Here is a 19,535-nt window from a genome sequence, read left to right as displayed (position 1 = left end):
ACTACAACTACACAATGTTATACTGGATATGCTCATACAATTAGAAACAAAGGGCTTGTTTGGATGCACTGACTCAAATTACACAAGGTGGCAGTGGGTACGCTCATACACTTAGTAGCACAGGGCTGTTTGGGATGCACTCAAATTCTAACCACAGAAGGCCACAGTGTGCATGCTCATACACTTATATGTACAGAACACATTGCAATGGACTCCTATTGTAAACACACAGGTTTACAGCTATGTATATCTTAACTGTCATTATCTATGCACATCATACAGGTTTACTACCAGATACCTGTATGTGGCCTGCAAATGATATATCTGTGTCTGTGCTGTGTGATACACATGCATACATGTACATGAAGTACTGACATATATATGTGAAGTATACACAATCATGCATGTGTAGAAGTGACAAACAATAGGTTAACTGGGACACACAGGTGGATGCTACCTACAGCATGTGTCACACACCTTGCTGCCCTGAAAGGCATACATTGATAGCAGGTTGTGGACAGTGGCATTATAGTTGGAACAGTGGCATGTGCAAGCATAATATGTGAGCCCCATTGTGTAATGGTACTGAGGTGCAGGTGTCAAGATGACCTCTCCCGGCTGTGATAGTAGTTGTCATTATTAGCAGGACCGCTAAGTATATCTGACATTGGTCATATACACAACGTCTGCTGTTGTCCATCACCTTGCATGTGGCATTTGATACCAAGCACATTACTGCCACTCGCAGTAATGTCATGGTACGAGTGGCAACTGCTTGACCAAAACAACGAGCCAATGTCCTGCTGTAATTATGAGGTTGTCTAGTGTCTGTCATTCCGGTCTGTCATGACTGAACAACAAGCCTTCGACACAGAGCACATGCATCCATGTTTCAAGTGAGTGTGGATAATACTGAGGTCGCATTTACCCATATAGTTGCATTCCAAGGCAAAAGTCCTACACACAGAAGTAACACCCTGACACCTACACGACAATTGCATTGGATGCTTATGCTAACCAGTGCTAGATGTGTGGCTTTCGTAATCCATTTGCTCAATGTAGAACCTACAATGGGTAATACTGACATCTGTGCAGTGAGGAACACCTGGCTGAAGGCTCTGTAGTGCACAATTGCACTACCACCATATAACTCAGATCCAGACATGTGGGCCATAACACTGGTATGGACCATTCCAGGTGGTGTTGTCCACATATTCATAATGGCTACTCACATGTAAAGACCACTACTCTGACATAACTCATCACAGATGAGTCAGGTACAGGTGAAAGTGGCAAATGCTGCATTCTAGGTTGCATCCTCTTATACATCCACTACCTCGTCCTCAGACTATCAACACACATCCATACATGTGGTATGACATAGTATGGCAGACCACCAGATAACCTTCGATTGGTGGACTGTACCTAGGCCTACATCAACTGTGCAAAGTACCCATGTACTGACACAGTTGCCTAATGTGTTATGCAATGCAATAATACCACTTTGTAACCAGGTCAGTTGTACACATGCCAGGGTCCCTCGGATGTTGTCAGCATTAACACAGTCGACTGCTGCTGTAAACCAGTAAACAACACCCTCATGGTTGGATATGACCTAAATGTACCTGCCCTGGATATGTACATCCCACACTCATACAACATAAATGAAAATACTATAGCTGTCATTGTCCTTTTACATACAGGTGGCTACATTCATTACACACATGCGCATGGCAGATAGCATGCTAACAGTACATAAGGGTTGATATCTATGTTAAAAGAGGTAATATTCCCTCTCTGCTGGTCACCCATGACACCTAACATATCATACAACAACCCATGTGGCATGTATGTCAATAGACATGTCCACCTAATGCAATGCCTACAAACATACCCAAATAACAGGATCATAGGACCTATGCATGGCCTGTATTGACAGACACAGGGAAATCCAGCTCTGCTCTGTATGTTCCTGAGTAGTTACAGGTGATAGGTCCATGACATGTACAGCCATGTGTGCCCACAGCTCCTACATATACCCCATGTCAACAATTGCAAGCCATGCATGCTGTGTGCTGTCTGGACATTAGCCTTATTACCACAATAGCCAGAATGTGCTGGGGTGAGATGTTTACAAGCCACAGGCCTTGCACATGCTTGAATGAGTGTACTGCCTAGCTCTAAAAGAGCACATTGCTGGCTCTCTTCCTGTAAACATGAGGTGTGTGTGGCAAATATAATGTGCTCACTATTGACCATTACAGTGCCCTGGCTTCACCATGGAACTGTTAAGTAACAGGTTGTATGATCATGACATGCAATATTGCTGTGTGTGTGTGTCTTGCTGATATGTGCTGTTGGCATATATGTACACTTGGCTACTCAGTGAAGGTGGTCGTGTGTCCTACCAGTACATGAATATAACATCCATTATGGCGTAATGCTCGGCTAGGTTTCACACATGGTGTGGGGAAGGTGTGGAATGTATCCTCTTGACCTGCCAGTCCACTTACTGATGTAGACTGCATATGTGTACATGTATTGATGTGTGTCTAGATTCCATGTGTGTGCAGTGTCTGATGTTTGAAGATGACTGTTGTCTTAGTACATCATGCTGTTGCAATGCAGCCTCAACATTGCCACCTGTATATGGTGATATGCTCAAAGTACAGTAAGCTGTACATTAGGTATGGACAGATGTTTGGACATGACTACTAAGTGGTGGGGCTACTTTGCAGATGAATGATTACTGAGGACAGCTCACAGGTGTGTTCAACCATTCCTACAATAATCCGTGTAACTGCTAAGCTATAGTTTTGTTAATTGAAGTGGAAGACAGATAATGTAGAATGCAGTAAGGGTGACAATGAAGGCAACCCTCTTGACACCTGTAACAGTAACACCTCCCTTGTGCATATATTGTGCATATATCACCACAGTTGGCAAAGGAAAGAATCAGTATGCTTTGTAGCACATGCAATAGTGCTGTACCTCTGTAATACCTATCATAAGATAGGCAGGTGTTTGATTCACAGTACTGGCACATGTGGGTGTGTGTGTGTGTGTGTGTGTGTGTGTGTCCGTATATGTCACATATGGTGGGGAAAACATCCCACATGTTTTTCACTCTCCTGAACACTGTTGTAGACATCAGTACAGAGTGAAGTGTAGAAAGAAAGGCATAGGCAGGTGGTTGAACCTCACACATGTCAAGTGTCTGTATGTTTGTGACATAGGTCCATATCTTTGTGAATGCCACAGTGCGTATGTGTGTGTGTGTGTGTGTGTGTGTGTGTGTGTGTGTGTGTGTGTGTGTGTGTGTGTGTGTATGTATGGCTGTCCGGTCCCTGGAGTAAGGCTGTCTTTTACCATAGTGAGATGTTAATGCCCCCTGCCCCCATCCACTGAATGCAATCTAGTATCCCTGTTGATATCATCAATCTTAGAAGGGCATTCTAACTGCCTGTTAACATGTACACCCTGGGGTGTGGCTTGTTGTTATAGCCTGCCAATGAACCCCTCCTCCCCACATACACTCACTGCACTCTAGTATCCCTGTTGATGTCCTCGATCTTAGGCCATTCCGACTACCTGTACATGCGTAACCTCTGTGGCATGTCTTGTAATTATGTAGTACTATAATGATGATTTGCACATAGGCAGGGGTTCTCATCCCAACACTGGCAACTGTGTGTGTGTGTCAGAGTGTGTGTTACTGTGTCTGTGAATCCCTGAGTGTGTGGGTGTGTCTGTTTGCATCCTGTCATGGGAGCAGGTATTACTGCTTCCCAATGAGAAGCCACTATTTCCACTGGCCTTTACCCTTGTCATCTGCTATACCACTCTTTTACCTCCTCCCCACTCCAGGTAACTACATCTGTGATGTCACCCACTATGGATGTGATGGCTCTGAACACAGTAGCTTTCTACACAGTTATCATGCTCTTGGCTCATCAGAACAGTAAACATAATTGAAACATGGGGGATTTTAACTGTGATGTGGAAGCTACAAAGTGCATGCAGGTATTGTCATACAGAGCTGTGAGTAGTCAACATGTACATATGAGACACTAAACGCAAATGTATACAAAAACGAAAAAGCAGAGAAACCAATCCACAGAAACTATTTATTGTAAGTGCTTTCGTACATAAAATCCATGCACTTCCTCAGACAACATAACCCAGTATATCAAGATTTATATAGTAAACAGAAAACCAATAAATCGTGCAGTTACATTAAATTAATTAATTAATTACAACTAAAGACACCCTTACAATTAAAGAAACATTCCTACGTATAAACTTCATACTTAAAATAGTCTACACAGTAAACAGGTGTTTAAAAGTAAATAACCTATTTAAAAATGTATTTATACTAAACGCAAACACTGACATCCCCCAGCACATGCAATTACACCTGAAAGAAGAAGGCGGAACATCAAGAGCAACATGATGTTACTGTTGTTACACATGATACATACTGTCAAAAGTACAAAATGCATTCTAAAACTGCAATACATGGTATGTCTGCTGCCTGTCAACACTACTCAACAATATTAATCTACAATTGTCTTCCTTGTATGTTCACCCTGTGCATCAGACCATATGAGTATGTCCCTGCACCGATGGTTTGGATGACAGGGATGCGGCACAGGCATCATCATATGCACAGGGTGATACTGTTTGCAAGAGGCCTAGCCTGCACCATTGCATCATGTGTGTGGGTTAGGGCCTTTGATATCATTGGGCATGTGTGGATGTTATGCGTGTGTGTGTTGAGGTACCTTACATTTGTTTCTGGTGTGTGTGTGTGTGTGTGTGTGTGTGTGTGTGTGTGTGTGTGTGTGTGTGTGTGTGTGTGTGTGTGTGTGTGTATGTATGCACACAAGTCTGGCATGTGGCTGGCCTACACAGGGGTATTATTGACAGCTGCAGATTGTGCAAGGCAGGTTTCACAGTTCACGGTGTCCAGCCACGGCCACGTGACCTGCACCTGCCAGGGATTGCACGGGCACTACCAGGCAGAGGTCCAGATTGGGTACTGTCTGATGACACATATCCACTGGAACTGTGTCCCTGTTGGGACCATCCAGGACCATGTGCATGTGGCCTGCTGTGTCCTGGTGTGGACAGCACAGCACCAGCTGTACTGCTGCTGCTACCACCACTATGGGAGTGGGCATGTGCAGTAGCATGTACATGTAGACCTTTGACAGCTGATGTAGCTGACTTACGTCCACTTGCCTGCCGCCTCACTCCCACCAGATGTTCCAGCACAGACATTCCACGCTCAGTGATTGACATGCCACTGTCAAGGACTCCCACCATGTCACCCAATTGTCTATCCAAAACATCTGCAAGATGATGGTGTGCATTTGCATTGCCTGGATGTTGTCAGTTAAAGAATGGACAGCAGACCTCTGAAGCCTCAGAGATTCTCTGTTGTGTCATTCAGCATGTGCATGTGCCTCCATTACAGCCTGAAACATGCGTCTGGTGACATCAGCTGATGTGCTTTGTCTCACAGGGGCATGCTGGCCAGTGGTCCTCCTACGAGCAGCACTGGGCACATGCCTGTGTGGGACATCACCTGTCAGTTGGCTGGGATCATGGTGTGCAGGCACACCTTCCATAGCCTCCACACTTCCCTGTTTCATGCTACCACCCACCAACTGTCCTTTTTCTATGGCCACTGGTGATGGGGTATGTGTAGGTAGGAGAACTGTGTGTGAGGATGAGGGGAATACAGGTGGAATGGCAACCAATGGCACAGATTCAGCCCCTGACAACCCTGCCTGTGCCTCAGTCATACTTTCATCATCACTGATAGAGTCTGTGGGGACAATAACATCAGGTGCACTGCAGGAGGGCAATGCACCTACATCAACACCTGTGAGGGGCAGACAAGAACTGTACATTACAAGTTATACCGCACAGACACACAGACACATGCTATGGCACCCAACGCCATGCAACATGCAGGTGATATGGCAGATGGCATTCAGCTTAGACAATTATAGTTGTAGTTATCATACATCCCTGAGTTGCACACAACAGCATGCATGTGTTATAGCAGATGGCATGCACTTTACACAATTATAGTGGCAGTTAGCATACATACCTGTGTTGCACCATTTGTGTTGGTAGCTTATGCCCCGTACCTGCAACACAATGCATGCACTATGCACCATTGCACCACCAACATACCCCACATGTTAACAGACCATTGCTGGCCTTTGTACATCTGCCACTGATGCTTTGTGTTGGTCACTGCCCCTATGTGTGAGGACATGAGCAGAAAGGTATGTTGATTGAATACTATGTTTGCCTGAGCCCTAGCTTGCATATTTCCCCCAATGCAGTGCATGGCTGTTCAACATTATTCTGCCTACCCCTGAGCTGAGTCTACAGACATTGTGCATGTGGCTGTACACACATGTTTGACATGGCTGCTCCCTAATTTGCAATGGTGCCTCAGACCACTACAGGTTTACAGTACATTGGCCTGATGTGTGGCGTATGACCTTGCCAATCACATGTAGTATGACATGTCTTCTACTGATGTGTTGAATGACATGCATACATGTGTAACACAATGGTGTCCTTTACAATATACAGTACGGTAATGGTGTCCCAATGCAGGGATGTGTTATACTAACATGGGTCTTTAGCAATGTTGTCTGTCCGCCCTACAAATATGCAGTGAGATACTGCACATTGAGCTGATGTGCATAGCCATTGGAGGGCATCATGTGGCTTCACTATTGCTATACAGTGTGAATTACTGACACTTTTCATAGCCATGACTGTGTTCACATACAATACATATCTAATGTGCAATGTGACCCACGTCACTGAGGTGTATACACACTAAACCCTAATGTGGAATGTGTGACACAGGTCACAGAAGAGTATACAGTTGACACCCCTGTACATCTGCAACCATATTACTGATGCCTGGCAACTATGCCCACACATGGCTAACTTAACAGTACTCCATGTCCCACATGCCATCTGTGTACCTCACACACATGAGGAGCAGGCATGACAGTGATGTCTGACACCAGCAAGGTGAATGTACTGTAAATGTGGCCTGATGTGTTTGTATGTGTATGTTGTGCAACACATGTATGTATTTGGATACTGTATAGGTGAATGCTTTCATGTCGTGACACACTCAAGATGTTCAAGACATGTTATGTGGTGGTTTGATGTCATGCCTACACAAGCTGTGCACAGGCCTGTATGATGTTTAGTGTTTTACATGTGCAATATCACCATTACACAAAGGCCATAGTTGTATTGTGTCAAGCCAATGTATGACAGGGTGTACACACATGTCCATCACTTCTACTGTGTGTGTTGCTTCATGTCTCTGGCCATCCTCCATGGCCATGTGTACACATGTTTTGTCCAATGGTTGTGATGGCCATCTATTTTACATGTCAGTGTTATCCCATATGACATTCACCCATAGATGTCATATGCTCCACTGAGGACAGGGTTATGCAGACAAAGGGTGGTATGTTTGGGATGTGAGATATCATGTTTTGCAGGATAGTTGAGCAGTGTTGCAGTCAGCCCACTACAGGTCATGGACATGTCAGATAGCACATGACATTGTGTGACATTCATAGCAAGGGTATAATCCACAAGGGTGTATCAAGTGGGCTGGTCATACTCCAGCTCCAACACATTTAGAGTGTGTGCACGCATATGCTCTCTGTACAGTACTGTTTGTATTCCCAACATGTGTAATGCTGATCTGTAGTACCTGTCCCTACAGTGAACCACACCTCCACCATTGTATTCACAGCTGTCCACACATCTAGCAATGACAGTTTGTAAGGTTTAGTGTAGGTGTTTCATATAGTCTTCAATTATTTCACATGGATAACCACTGTGATGCATTGCAGGTCTGACCAGTGTATATTAACAGGACCACCATACATTATGTGTATGTGTGTTATGACAGATAGCATGCAATTAATATGATCTGTGCATTATCAAGTCTGGTAAATAATAACAATCTCACCTGACACAGGCTGCTGTTGCTGCAAAATGCCAGATGTACCTAAACAGGAGTGTCACAGCAGTAAGATCATTATCCACACCTGTGTGATAGCTACACGGTGCAATGTCCATGTTAGCACATAAGCCAATACAATACACTATACTATGGAGTATGCACATCTGTGCATACATAGAGTAGCAGACTATAGTATGTGGCATATGTGCATACATGCCTTGCATATGATGTTACATTACATATTGTACAGTAACACATGTAACTATGTGAAATATAGTTGTGTTATATGTGCAGTACTGACTTACCAGGCAACTCCAGGCTCGGTGTTTGAGAGACACACACCTCCACAATACCAGCTAAAGCTTGTGGATGGAGGTCTGCAGGTGTCCCCAGGTTGGCCAGTAGCTCCTCGGTACATGTGAGTGGGGGCTGGGTGAGTTGCCCCCCACCTGTTGCACCTTGTTCCCTGATGATTGCATTAGCACTCTGTTTCACCCATCTTATGAGGTCGGTGCAGTGTTGGCGCATCTGCTGATAGGTGCGATTATGGTCACCCACATCATTTACCCTCCTGCAGAGTTCCTCCCACAGGGCATCCCGCTGCTGTGCATCCTGTGGCACATGGCTGAAGAGTATTAAATGGTTGCCAAGGAGGTATGAGATGAGGACCTCATCCTTCAAGCGGGTGTATGCTGGCGGCCTGGTATGCAGCATACCTGGAAGACATAATGATGGAGTGAGGCCACAGTAACTCACACAGAAGTACAGAAGTACAGTGTACATACATGTGTATCACATTTATTATGATTACAAATAAGTCTTTGCAAATCTACATGGCACTAACACCACTGACATGTTTAACTAACACACATTTGACACTTACTGATGATGTGATGTTATCACCGTATATGTGTGTGTCAAGTGATGACATTGCTCATACTCCATGTGGATGTTGTCTTGATATGGGCATGTCTGTTTGCCTTTACTTGTGTCTTTACCTATCAGCACATGCCTGGATGTGTTCCCATTAATGCAATAGACCTTATTGCTGTGTATAGGTAACATATATAGTCATACACAGCCTTAAGGGATATGACCTATGACCCTGCAGACCTGCTCACAGAATGTTTTACATCTATGTGTTTTGTCATATACATCTACATGGCACTGTACAGCTGTGTGGCATCCTGCCTTGTATTACCTGTGTTGCACATGTGAAACACATGGGACAATAGCTAGCCTGATGGCATTTGCAGGGTTGGATATCAACTATAGCATGTATGGTTACAGTGAACTAGTAAGCTATATGCCCTGGGCCATTTATGAGCCTAGGCTGAAAGGTTACCTAGCTGTAGCCAACAGACAGGTAAGTTGCAATGGCCAGCTCAAGCAGTGGCACAGAACTGATCCACAGGGTTACTGATATATTTGCCATACGGTCATCACACCATGTCACAAAGTGGAGCAATGTGCAGCTTTGCTGGACAGGGATGCATAGTATGGCAGGAGTATGCAAAGTGTATGGGACAGAGATCTGTCAGGCATGTTGTGATCCTTGTACTAGAAAGGTGGATGTCCATGAAGTATGTGTTTATTTGGAATCAGGATGTGTTAAGTGTAGCATGTCCAACATCTCTGGGTTGGACATGGCTTTATTCAGGGTAGGCTGCATGCTACATAGTAGAGCTAGGGATTGGGAAGGGCAGTGTAGGCCATCTAAACATGGGCAATAACCCTTAAAGTAAATATGTGATCTATTATGGGTCACATGAGTGTTGAGTATGGCTGAACAATGATCTCTATATTCATGGATGACACCCTGTCATGATTAGGGGTGCCACATACGACTACCTGACTGGTGTATTGAAGTAACTATCAAAGGAAAGACTGCTGTCCAGCTGCATCCCATACACACACAGTTTCCATTATGTTGACCGCTGCCTAGGTGGTAGTTCATGGGTACAGGGTTTTTAACATAGGGGATGCCAATGCAATACTTAGCTGTCAGATTTTGGCCGTACATCACACACCACACATATGACACACTAAGGCCCTTCTGTATGTTGAATGCAGCACACATTGAGTCGACTATTGCTCCTAGTTCATAGTCATTTGCAAACATCAATAGGCAGATGCCGTCTGTGTTAGTCTGTGTGGTATAGATAACAAAGAGGGGGAGTACCAGGAATGAACCCTGTATTACTGTAGCTGGCACTGGTTTGATGTGTGTGTGTATTAGTCAGACACCTTCTGTAGTGTTGGTTCTGCCAGCAGTCCAGTTGCCAACCACTCCTGTGACATAGGAATATACACCTAGTTTACGGACTGTAGCTGGAACACAGTATGGGTGATGCTGTCCTAAGACCTGCCAAGGTCATGGTATGCTGTGTGAATCAACCTTACTGTCATCAACATCTGTACTGACTACATCAAATAAGTTGATCACAGTTCATGGCCTTACAGACCAGACTCAACAGGGTAGTAGTGCACTATTTCCCATGATCAGTGGTGTCTCCCCCTTTGTGGAGTGTGATAACTATTGCTGTGCACCATTCAGTTTGTACACAGCCTGACATGGAGCTATGATTGAACATGATGTGTATGTGGAGAGCAAATTGTTCTTACATTTGTGTAGGATACGCCCTGGGATGTTGACAGGTCCCATGAAAGCTGTATGTATGGCTTTAGAGAGTGCAGCTTGTACCTGCATAGTTGTTATTACAGGGGCTCTATAGTGTACATGGATATATAAATATGTGTACCTGTTGGGGGGAAGGTGGAAGTGGTTTTAGGTTCTCCAAGACCCTATCTGGATGATCAGGTGCTATTTCTGTAGGTGCAGTACTTCCCATGCCATAGTGCTGTACAGCATGGCAGGTCTTGTTGTTGCCATTATGATTCATGACACAGTTATAGAATGCTCTCTGGTTGGCCTCATAAGATGTGGCTGATTAGTTTCACACTAGCTTTGTGTGGTTTTATATGGTGTATCTGCATCTTACTGAGGCTGACCGGGGATCACCTAAACTCATGTGTGTTCACTCTTGCAACAGTTACTACCTTCTGTGGTACAATTTATGACAGGGTACCACCAGTTTGCCTTCTTGTTTGTGTTTGGTTGATTCTTGGTTCTGTTTCAATGGCACAATCACTGCATGTATGTAACTGCTTAAGGTTCATTTGTATAGGATTCAGCATTTGCATGTGCATTGTCCATCTGCATGGGTGCCATGACAGTCACCACTTTGCTCTTACGAAGCATAACATTGGCTTTGGAGACTGACTATGTGTAGCATACTGTTAGCTCTGTTTGTATGACTATTGTGATCCAGGTCATTGGGGTTGGTGGAATCCAACATGCATTGAGCGCAGGTGTTGATACATGAAGAGTCTTCCCAATTCATAATGGAATAGTTGAGAGTAGCCATTATTATGGCTTTCTGTCTCAAACCTTATCTTCCCCATTACAGCACAATATGACAGTTGGGAATTCTGTGGCATGATGGGTGATCTGTCGCAAGGTGCAATTTGGATTCCACTTTGACACAAAGGTAGTTGCTCAGCATAATGCATCTGAAGTTATGCAAGTGCAAATAGCGTGTGGGTATACATATCCTTCAGGAATATGGACACACCTGCGGCCCATTTGTTCCAATAAAGGATAATGGGCAAGAGGTGAGGTATGTGTTATAACATGGTCATGCAGGTGTGCTCTTCAGAGCATTGAAACATGTCTCAGCCACTGCACAGATATGTTCTCCATGTTAGGGATTGACATATGTGAGTGCATATTTTGTTTCTGACATGTATCATTGAGTACTGAGACCCGCAGTTTATTGCTTGGCTGTCCCTGTAACAGCAGTGGACCTTCACTTGAACTGTGCATGATGAAGGCACTATAGGGGAAGCATGAGCCCTAGGCAGTATCCAGATTCCCAGGGGTGACAGGTGCAGGCCCTGTCTGGCAAAGCACCATGGTCTGTCAACCATGTTATCCCAGGCAGAGAGATACTGGATACCCCTTAAATTGCACCACTACATTAGACAATTGTGGAATACAATCCTTTTGTCCCTGTACTGCAGTATCATTCTGGCCAATGGCAGAATGTTACCCAGGTCTTGGGACATACCTGCATGGGCTACAAGACCTGACAGTTCCTACATTTGTTTCCATGCAGTCCAGCCTACTGCATCACAGGTCCTGCACAACAACATGGAATATACCAGAATCATGTGTATAGTTCAAAAGGTGGTCTGAGTGTATGGGTATGTGGCTAATCATGGCAAACAAGCAGCTGACAGTATGTATGCCCTCGTATAGCTTGGTGTGTAACATAGTGCTAGAGTATGCATTCATAAATGAGTACTATTGGGTTTGTTTCTGGCCACGTGTTCTGAGGTGTGGCACAATTATGCAAACTATGTCATACAGTTTGTATATGTCGTTGTCTGTCTATTCCAGCTTGGGAGGTCACTTGTTTGGCCAGATACTTAGAAGCGTCTGTGAATGTGTGTGATTTCTGGTAGCATGTGTGGGTGTTCTTACTGTGTTCTGGTAAGGGTATGTGCTGGTTGTGATGATGAGATGCATGTGTTAACCTACACCTCATGACTGTCCAGTCCAGTCATGGCTGTAGACTGGACTGCCTTCCAGCTTACCCCTGTAGCTGAATCCCAGACAATGCATGGGGTGTGGTGTTAGGTGGGTTTGGCAGTGTACATGGCATAGAAATTACATTCCCCCAGGATGGCCACATATACAAAGATGACATTAGGAAACACCAGTAGCTGACTAGTGGACATGCCTGTATGAGCAGTCAGTACTACAAGTACCAAGTACTGTATTTAGTTTACTTATTGCTTATGAAGATGTTTTAGACAGTGATGCTCACATGTAAATATTTGTATTATGGATGTGACAGCACTGGCTATTACAGAAACACTGTAGCTACCTTTAGCAGCAATCCTCCTCTGAGGAGCACATCACATCCTGATAGTTGATTACAGATGATGCAAGTGTCTAGAGGTCAGTTTCCTTTTATGTGTATATACTCGCATATCCACCAGTACCATGAGCTCTGTTGGGCACAGACACCCACTCCCCAAACAGAGTCATGTATCAGTAGACTCTGCTGCCACTATCAACATGATCAGGATATAATCACATAATGTAAGCCATCACCTATGAAGCGGCTATTACACATGGGCAGCAGTCTCCCACATCTTACACTCCTACTGCAAATGTTACACTGGAGTTAAAGATGATATGCAACCTGTTTCATTACCAGTACTGTCACTACCTTACATACAGTATGTGCAAGCGGCTGTTAGGTTGGCAATGAGAGGTTAGACCACACAAATCTGGTACAACCAGTGTGTCTCTACTATCAATATCCACTCTATGTTCATAGGTTCATAGGTTGGTACTAGGTTATCAGCCCTAGGGCCTATACAAGCCTAGCCATAACAATTCCCTGGCTATTTCTTCCCACACTATTTACTTCCCTGGACCCCTGTCTAGCAGGGTGACTGACATGATCCCCGGGGTGAATTTCCTTTCTCCCATCCAATCATCAAGGTTCCTTTTGAAGAGGATCAAAGAGGCACTCTGCTTGACATGTATGGGCAATCTATTCCAGAGTCTGGGGAGTCTCTGGGTCAGGAACCTATCCCTCCAGCATGTTTTGTTTATTGTGATGACAAGGTTTAGATCCCTGGAGCGTGTGGCTCTGAGGGATTGGGATTTCTTTAAGTGTAGCATGTCCAACAACTCTGGGTTTGACATGGCCTTGTATGTTAAGCAAAGATCGTCTCTGAGTAGACGATATGCGACAGAGTACAGCTGGAGTTTTTTAAGGCGGTCAGCATAGGGCATCTGCTTTAGGCCTGTGATTCTTTTAGTGAGGTATTTCTGTGGCCTTTCCAGATGTTGCAGATGTCTTGAGAGGTACATACCAAATGGGGCATTGTATTCTATAATGGGTCTAATGAGGGATGAGTACAGTGGAACAATGACCTCCTTTTTTCTGGATGAAAAGCCCTTAGTGATGAGGTGTGCCAAATAGAAGGATTTCCTGACTGTTGTGGCGATGTGGTTATCAGAGGTGAGACCACTGTCCACCTGTGTCCCTAAGTCTCTTATCAAACTTTCGGTGTTTAGTGTACTGCCACCTATATGGTAATTCATGGATACATGTTTTTTCCCAAAGGGGATAACTATACATTTCTTGGCATTGAGCTTGAGCCCATGGCTCTGGCACCAAGCATCTGTTTCTGTAAGGCCCTTTTGTAGAGTATCCACATCATTTGGGGATTCAATAATGGCTCCCAGTTTGCAGTCATCTGCAAACTTTGTTATCCAGAGTCCCTTAGTGTTGGCCTGTACTTCAGAGAAGTAGATGCCAAACATGAACGGTCCCAGGACTGAACCCTGAGGCACTCCATTTGTCACTTGTCTGGAGCTGGATTTGGAGTCGGCTACTTTTACAGTGTGGGTTCTATCAGTAAGCCAGTTAGCAACCCATTGGGTGACGTAGGGATTAATGCCCAGCTTAGTAAGTTTATCTATGATTCCAGAGCAGGGGATGGTGTCAAAGGCCTTGGCAAGGTCTAGATAGGCTGTGTGGACCACCTTACCCTTGTCCATGGCTCTGGAGACTGATCTGAAGAAGTCAATCAAGTTCAGGAGACAAGATCGGCCCTTCACGAACCCAAACTGGGTGGGGTCCAGTGTTTGAAGGTTGCCAATGTCTTTGTTTATAAGTTCCATGATAATACGCTCCATGGCTTTGCAGATAAGGCTTGTCAGACTGATGGGATGGTAGTTTCCAGGATCCAAGGTGGAACCCCCCTTGTGGAGTGGGATAACTGTAGCTGTGCGCCACTCAGTGGGCACGAAACCTGAGGTGAGGCTATGATTAAACATGACACTTAGGTGAGGTGCCAGTTCATATTGTAGTTCATGTAGTACACAGCCCGGGATGTCATCTGTTCTCATGGATGCTGCATTCTTATCTTTGGAGAGTACGTTTTTTACCTGTGTGGCCATTATTACCGGAATTTGGCAATCTTCCGGTATTGAGATGGGCCATTTAGGGGGTGAGAGGGGGGTGACGTTGGCACTGAATCGATCTGCCAAGATATTGGCAATATCCTTGGGATCAGTATATTTAATGTCATTCTGTTTTAGCTCAGAGAAGATCTGAGCATTGCCATTTAGATTCTTGACATAGTTATAGAATGCCTTGTTGTTGTCTTTGGAATCTTTGGCAATTTTATTTTCGTAACTAGCTTTGGTGGATTTTATGAGGGATCTCAGTTTCTTACTGAGGCTGGTAAGGAAGTTTTTTGCATCCTGGGATTTTCCTCTTTTCTGCAACAGTTTCTTCCTTTTGTTGTAAAGTTTGTTTATGGCAGGGAACCACCAGATTGGCTTCTGTTTTTTGGATGAGAGCATCTTGGTTCTATTTGGGATGGCACGATTTATGCATGAGTGGATGTGCTCGTACAGTGCCTTAGTGTAGGATTCAGCAGTTGAACTTTCAGCTCCCGTCTGCATGGGTGTCATGAAGTTTGTCACTTCTGACTTGAGTAGCATGAAGTTAGCTTTGGAGAAGTTTTTTATGGAGGTTTCCTTACTGGGGGGTGGGGGTGGGATGTGGATGTTAAGGGTGATTAGCTTATGGTCAGACGTGACTAATGAGGGGGTGACAATAGGTGTGGAGCATTGATTTCCCATGTTGGTAATGACCAGGTCTAGGATATTGGAGCCCCTGGTGGGACTATGAATTAGTTGATCCAGGGTGCTGGAATTTATAAATTCCAAGAACCGTTGGGCAAAGGTGTTGGTACATAAGTAGCTTTCCCAGTTAATGGCAGGGTAGTTAAAATCACCCAGTATTAGGGTGTTTGGTTCTATCTTAATATTTTCCAGTATGTTTAGAAAGGTGTAGTGAGAATCTTGGGGTATGGTGGGGGATCTGTAGCAAGCTACAATTTGGATTGCAGTCTTACCTAGTGTTAGTTGCACCTGGAGAATTTCAGACGCATTGTGTTGGGCAACTAGCCTGGTGGTGTGAATATCCTTGGTGAATATTGACATTCCTCCACCTTTAGTGTTTCGGTCCTGCTTTGGTGGCCGAAAAGTGTGGTAAGAGTTGTAGCCTGGTATTGCAGGGGTGCTCTGTGGAGCCTTGAACCAGGTCTCAGTTAGGTGTGCACATAGCCATTTGGCCCAGCCCTGTAACATGGGTCACTACACATTTGTATAACATGTACACATGCACAGCTCTTATTGCTTGCAAACGATACTAGAGAGGTCCAGCCCTGTAACAAGGGTCACTGCACATTTGCATAACATGTACACATGCACAGCTGTTATTGCTTGCAAATGATACTAGAGAGGTGGATATTACATGTGTTATGTGCATGGATAGTTACCTAGCTCTTCCAATTATCTTTGCTATCATGCTGCTAAACTGTCAGATGAATACAAGTTATATGTATCCTGTTATTGAGTATTGTAATTGCCAATAGACATAACTAATGTTTGCATAACAACAGAAATGCAATGTAAAATGGAATACAGATCTGTCTAAAATACTGTACATTACACAGTTATTGGCACAATATACCACAATGCAAACCATATTTGCACAGTAAGCCCACCTTTGACATGTTCATCTTACTTATACACCCATATATATGTCTACTGTTACAATGTATCAATATATACTATCCCCTGTTATAGCATATACTTGTTGGACCAACCCTGACATTGGCAGTGGCTGGAAGCAAATTGGTGAGTTCCAAGCCCATATATATCCTCCCTTGTGGTGTATGAGGAGTTTGCCTTGTGACCTACAGCAGTACACACATAGAATACTACAAGCATTACTACTGCTCAACAATACATCGCTACAAGATAGCTATTTCCACTATATGCAATGATTACACTGTAATTCTTACAGAACAGGTACTACATACACAGACATATTAAATGTTATACATACCTTCTTAGTAATTGGAGGTGTTATTGACTGGTATATTACTTGTTTTCGGTTTGTGTTTCAGTACTTTGTACTGTTCTACAGGTAGATACAGATGGTTTGAATGTGTGACAAGGCAACCTTTTATAGTTACAGATCAGTAACATGTGCTATTCTGATAACCAATTGGTGTTCCTAAGTAGATAATTACATGCACATCAGCTGTGCAGCTACTGCCTTAGCCAATACCATGGTTACAGTGGAGTATAATTGAGTACTCCACGTGGGCATTGTCCATTGTCCATGTTATACTCAGATATGCCTTTCTTGTGAGGAAGACAGCCTGGAAGTGTTGTTTGAAGTCTATTGCAACAGCTGTATGGAGACGAACACTAATATATTGTGTGTAATGCCTAGAGGATTTGGTCTTAATGTGAGTACTGCTGTTATATTTCTGAACTTTGCTACTTGTGCAGGGTTTGTCTGTACCTAATACTTCTGCATATGTTTGTTTCAGTCTGGCCAGGATGTTTGACCAGCTCAAGGCTGCATAGCTATGCATATAATGTTAGGGGGGTTTTCAGTGGGCTTACCAGACTTCTTTGGTTTGGTGTTAATATGTATCATACTGTGCTGATAATAAGTAATCTGTAACACTTCCTGGTGTACTAACCTTTCAACCCTCTGAAACGGGATTAGTTCAAACAAACCCTGTAACATCAGCAGCTGTTCCATTGCATAACAGCAACTATTTCACATAGGGCCATGTTAGCGTGTCTGCGTCCAGGTATGTTAAGGTTTCAGCAGATGTCGTACAGTGGTTGAATAATTGGTTATGGTATGACAGTCTGTATTGATGTAATTAGTTTGGGTGTGGGAGAGATGTTGGTGGGTGTACATAGCAGATGCAGGTGTATAGGAACCACTTTTATACATCATCTATATGTGTGTGGGGGGTTTTTCCCTATGTGAACACCTATCCCTTAGTGTACAAATACTATGGTAATTGCAGGCTGATTCATTAAGACACTGTTAAATGCTTCCTGTATAGCATGCAGGTACTGTTAGTCCTTGAATTCTTTTGGAAATACATCGGAATGTAACAAAGTTTTGCTAAATGAAAGCTGTCTGTGTATTTCTGCCATGGATATTTGCAGCCATTGCAGTTGTGTTGGTGACTGTGTCCATAGAACATATTTGTAATAGTGTATTGGCATATACCCTTCATATGTTATGTTCATATTGTTTGGGAGGGGGAGCAGAATGTGTGATTGCTATGGTCCATGTTATACTCAGATATGAACACTTCAGATGCTGTCTACACACATGTATGTATTTATGTATGTGGATATATATATATATATATATATATATATATATATATATATATATGTGTGTGTGTGTGTGTGTGTGTGTGTGTGTGTGCATATGTATATAGATATAATATATAATATATATTATTGCATACGTTTATCTGTACCTTCATAGATGTGTAGATGTTTTTAACCTATCTATATATCTACGTATATATGTATATCTCTATATATCGACATGTCTCTATGTATCTCTCTCTCTCTCTCTCATATATATATATATATATATATATATATATATATATTTATATATAATATATATATATATATATATATAAATATATATAATATATATATATATATATATATATATATATGAGCATATGTTTTTTTGATTGGGTACATCATGGCGGTTTGTCCTATTTCCACACATTCCTCCTTTTTGTGTTTTAAACTGTCTGCATACACACCTGGCATAGGTACTTCTCAGGTAGCTTACTGGTAGGTTACTCTGAGGATGGAGTACATGGTTATGGGTTCTAATCCTAGAAGGTGTTATTATTTCACCTCTCAGATTAGGCACTGGTAGGGAAAGTGTGAATAACGCACATTTAAGCGGTTGTAAGCAGGTTTGCCCAGGTCTGCGCAATGTTAAGCAAAGGTTAAACCTGTGAAGCGCTTTTCCATTTAACTGTGTTTAAGCACCGCTTAACATCATGCAAACCTACTTACAACTGCTTAAAAGTGCTTTAATCCAACTGCATCCAACAGCCCTTATTCTGGCCCTCAAAATAACTTAACAGACCTTGCAGGTCTTGAACCCGGGAACATGAACACCACAGTCACTGACTTTACTACTAAGGTATCTGAGATATGTACAAATGTTATGATGTTTAGAATATACATTTTACTACAGGCATTCCTCACTACTGAAAACAAATGTGACAGTCAGTTGGTATACATATGCCTGATACATGTTAATGTTCATATGTTTGTTGAATTAGGTGTTGCAATGTGACATGACAGTGTGTATTATGGATGAGAAAGGTTCTTGTTTTGTGTCCTTTTTATATTGTCCCCATATTCCATATATACCCTTCCAGTTCACTTATTGAACATCCGACCCAGGCTCTCCTTGATGCATGATTTCATTACCCATCATTCCTCCCTCACCCCAATCTTCACATACACAACAACCATCCCTTC

The sequence above is a fragment of the Protopterus annectens genome, chromosome 2.part0 (assembly GCF_019279795.1).
Source record: "Protopterus annectens isolate FY-2018-M chromosome 2.part0, PAN1.0, whole genome shotgun sequence".
Classification (NCBI taxonomy): domain Eukaryota; kingdom Metazoa; phylum Chordata; order Ceratodontiformes; family Protopteridae; genus Protopterus; species Protopterus annectens.
The sequence above is the reverse complement of the archived record's forward strand: the minus strand, read 5'-3'. Positions refer to the sequence as shown.